Below are 4,313 nucleotides of genomic sequence, written 5' to 3'. Positions count from 1 at the left end.
GAGGTGGTTAAGGTATGAGGGCAGAAGTTTCTCTTGAGTCTGAAGCCAAACTTGCCTTTAGCTCAAAGTAACCTGCATTTTACTCAGGCACATCCTGGGGTAGCTCATTCTGGACCTACAATACCATGAAAGGTTACTGTCTCACAGTGTATCCCCCAGAAAACAGATTCTGAGATTGCTATCTGCGTGAAGGAGATTGATGGGGAAGTCACACCACGAAAACACTTGTAAAGGAGTGAGGACAGCAGGATTGGAGAGAGGAAATTCTACTGAAATGCAGGCACAACAGAGGCTTCAGCCAATCCCACAGGGAGTTCTGGATCTAAATATACCTTCAGAGTTGTGACAAATTATCTCAAATTAAGGCAGGAGCCCAGTCATTGTAGCTCCAACATGGTCAAGTCATTAGATGAGAGCTGACTGATAGAGGGGGACAAAGTGGAGCTTTTCATCTGAGGGCAATTTTGGAAGCAGAACTCAGCTCTGAGCTGTTAGCAAGCAATGAACGATCCAGGCAGCTGGGGTGGTGGTCTTGATCCCCAGGGGGCATCTGAGTGGCACGCTGCATTTGTGAGTGCTTAGATCCACTTGCTTTGCATACATTTACTTCAACTAGGAAAAGTTTCTTCAGATTTCTGGTTGGTCTCTTTCCCCAAGGAGATTTGCAAGAAAAAGATTAGTAGGATAAACTATAGTCTCCACTTCCGTGGCTAGTTTTGAGGCCACAAGTGATACTCATCTTTTTTCTCCTTTACTATCCATTCTAGATTTCCTCTTCCTAGTACCTCTGCTGGTCTAGATGGCTTACCTGATGGGTTAACCCTGATCCTATTTTTGAGGTGTCTTTTCTCCTGCCACCATATCCTTTATGAGGTCATGGCTGCTGTATCTATCCATTTTCTATCACAATTGGGCAAAAGAATTGGGATCACTTGAATGCTAAACATTTTCTTCCTTGCCTTGTTTACCTAATAGGGACCCTACCTCCTCCTGATGGACAGGATTAATTCCACCTACGACAATGGTGACTCAGTTCCTTCCTTCCTATTAGTCTCTTTGCACAAGGTGCTCAAAGAGACGGAAACCCAGCCGCAGCTAAGTGTTTTATGGGAGATTTGTCATGTTTCCTGGTGGAACCAGCACATCTGGACCTGCAAAGCCTAGACCTGCAGATGACAGAAGTACACACTCACCAAGTGAATCATAGAAGTGATGGTAAGTAAGGACTACTCCTATTTACTCCCTTTGGCTCCCAGAAACAGGCACAAATATTCTATCTACTGGGAACAGAGAACCATATAAGCAGCAGTCCCCAACCTCTTTGGCGCCAGGGGCCAGTGCTCCTATGAGAATCTAAAGCCTGATGATCTGAGGTGGAGCTGAGGCAGTGATGCTAGCACTGGGGAGCAGCTCCAAATTTAGATGAAGCTTCACTCGCTTGCCCACAGCTCACCTCCTGCTGTGCAGCCCAGTTCTTGAGGCAACAGACCTGTACTCGTCACAGCCTGGGGGTTGAGGACCCCTGCGTAGAAAGATTGTTGATTTAATGTGTGTACTACATCTTAGAGAACAAAATCCAATCCTTGCAAGACATAATCTCCAAGCTGGCACCTGAGTTATCCCTTCAAAGACTTTTCTATCACTCTGTCAGGCTCTCACCTTCTGGGAGGTGCAGTCTGTGCTAGAACCAACAGATGCCATAGTCATGGGTTCACAACCTCACCTAATTTGCGCTAAAATGTGTTCTTTAGTGCTGTGATTGTATATAGAATTTCATTTAAGAGGATCAAATACTCTCTAAACCTGGAATAGCAGTGCTGAGCTCTACAGATACAAAAGGGTTCAAAGTAATCAACTTAATTGCAAGTGTCTAGTAGATTTCCTGAAAGGGTGGTGATATATTGGTGGATCAACGTTGTTTTTTGTTGTTGGAAACTGGATATTTGGCAGCAGCTATAGATAGGTAATCTTTGGTAAAAAAGAGCCCATGCTGTAAAGCCCATTCAAAGCTCCATTGCTACCTCCATGGCTATACATTCCATGTGCCCACTGTGCCAGCTCTGGGGTGGCCAATGACAAAGGCAGGTTGATGTCAACTAGCTAAATAATTTTTTCACATTGGTTATTTAACATTCATTCTAGTGCAGGTACTCTCTGGAGAGCTTGACTATGTGATACAAAAATACTTAATGTTCACTCCTACAAGCTCATTCACATGCTCCTTCCCCGACCTCTTTGTCCTTAATCTCCAAATCTTTCTCTTTCCAGACAAGCTATCCTCAAATGTCCATTGTTTTATATATTCTAACCTCAGTTGCAAAGGGAATGTCAAAGTACACCGTCCAAAGATCTGCCTATTGGAAAGATTTTCCTTCACTCTTGCCTTTCTGGCCCTCCCCCAAGCAGAGATGGACTATAGCTACTGTTCATTTCAGTTTAAAATCCAACATATACCAAGCCAACCCATCCTTAAAGAGCTCAGTAATTTTCTTTCTGTCATTTGATCTCGTGAGACACCCTCCTCCCTCCCCAATATGGTTATAGATATTAGTCTGAAGAGAGGTGACAGTGTGATAATGATGAGTGACACAGGAGTTTTGACCACCTGTTTGGGCAGCTTACTTTTTCTTTGGGCCTTGCTCATGCTTGATCTTAGATGTACTGCTTCTATTTTACAGTGGATTGCTTCTGGCCTGGCCTAACTTATGCCTTGACAATATCCAGCTCAAGATAGTTCTTGCCATATAGTCACTTGATATCCCCTGATCAGGTACTATATCTTAGGACCCAGTAGCAAACCAGGATCTCTTTTTGAATGGTATATAATTCTTTTCTGAAAATGACATGCTTTGCTTTAGATCTCTAGGTATTTATGTTGTAATTCTTTTACTAGGACATTCTATAACCTGCACATGACATCATTTCTCATCATAGATGCCTCTGAAACAATAAATACTACCGTGTCATGTGGCTCAAATGCCAGGTCTGCTCATACTCTTGCCTGAATCTGCTATAGAGTACTTTTCTGGTCTGAGCCCCACTCAAAAGCTGGTAGCTTTTCATGTCACTTGATAATAAGGCTAGAGAAGAATTCCTAAATGCTGTCTATAATTCCAAAGAGGCCTACCAGGCATTGTGCTTCTTTCTTAATGGTGGGAATGCAAGATGCTGTACTTTGTTCTTTATTTTAAAAGTAATATCTCAGAATGCCCCCAAACACTTGACTACTAAAAAAGTCTCTCATGCGGAAGTCCCTGGATTCTTCATAAGTTTTATCTCATTAACGCATTTTTTCTCCTACATTTGCCCTCATCGAACCCACAGCTATCAGCCTAACACACTTAATCGCTTCCCTTATTCTTGAAAATGTTTTCTCAGTTGGCTTCCAGGACACTCTTAATCATCTCCTAGTTCACAGTTCATTCCTTACCAGTCTCTTTGGTGTATTCCTTCTCATCAACCTGACCTCTAAACATCAGAAGGCCCCAGGACTCCCCTCTCAAAACATTTTCCTATCTATACTTAATTCCCAGAGGATCTCCTCTAATTGCATGGATTTAAATACCATCAATAATATGATAACTCCCAATTTTTTAAATTCTTTCAGGGAATTCTCCCCTAAACCCCAGCCTGAAATATCCAACAGCCGATTCAGCATCTCCATTTGAATATCTAAAAGACATCTCAAATTCAAAATGTTCAAAACTAAAATCTTCATTCCCCTCCTTTGTACCCCACTTCACGCCCCCACAAAGAAAGTTTTCTTATCCAGTCTACTCTATCTCCACCAAAGATATCTTCATTCTTCCAGTTACTTAAGCCAAAGATATTTGGCCTATTCTGGAATCTTCTTTTCACTTAGAAATTTCCAACCCATTAGAAATTTCTTTGAATTCCTGCTTTGAATCATGCCTCATATGTGAATATTTCCCATATCATAAGCATTCTGGTCGATCCACCATCATCTTTTGCCTAAATTGTAACACTTCCAAACTGATCTCTCACGTTCTCTCTGCCAACTCCCACACCCACAGTCCACTAGGTTCCTCAAGCCAGGGTGTGTCTTTTACAATATAAGCCAGATTATGTTTCTCTTCAGATCAAATTCTTAAATGGCTTCTTATATTAGGATCAGAATAAAATTTAAATGCATCACTATAGCTTACATAGCCTTACAGTATATGGTGCCTCATTATTTCTCTGCACTCATCTCTAAACCCTTTTAGCTTTAGCTGCATAATTTCTCGTACACTCCACGTTTGTTTCTACTGTAGGTCTTTGCTCTTGTTCCTTTTGCCTAAAATGTTCTTCCT

The 4,313-nt window shown here is 41.9% G+C and overlaps 1 pseudogene; it reads right to left on the bottom strand.

Moving 5' to 3' along the window:
* Positions 1–1,707, bottom strand: part of LOC111738769 — a 17,439-nt pseudogene extending 15,732 nt beyond the window's left edge.
* Between the last annotated feature and the right edge of the window lie 2,606 nt (positions 1,708–4,313).

The sequence above is a fragment of the Pteropus vampyrus genome, unplaced genomic scaffold (assembly GCF_000151845.1).
Source record: "Pteropus vampyrus isolate Shadow unplaced genomic scaffold, Pvam_2.0 Scaffold43, whole genome shotgun sequence".
NCBI lineage: Eukaryota > Metazoa > Chordata > Mammalia > Chiroptera > Pteropodidae > Pteropus > Pteropus vampyrus.
The sequence above is the reverse complement of the archived record's forward strand: the minus strand, read 5'-3'. Positions and strand labels throughout refer to the sequence as shown.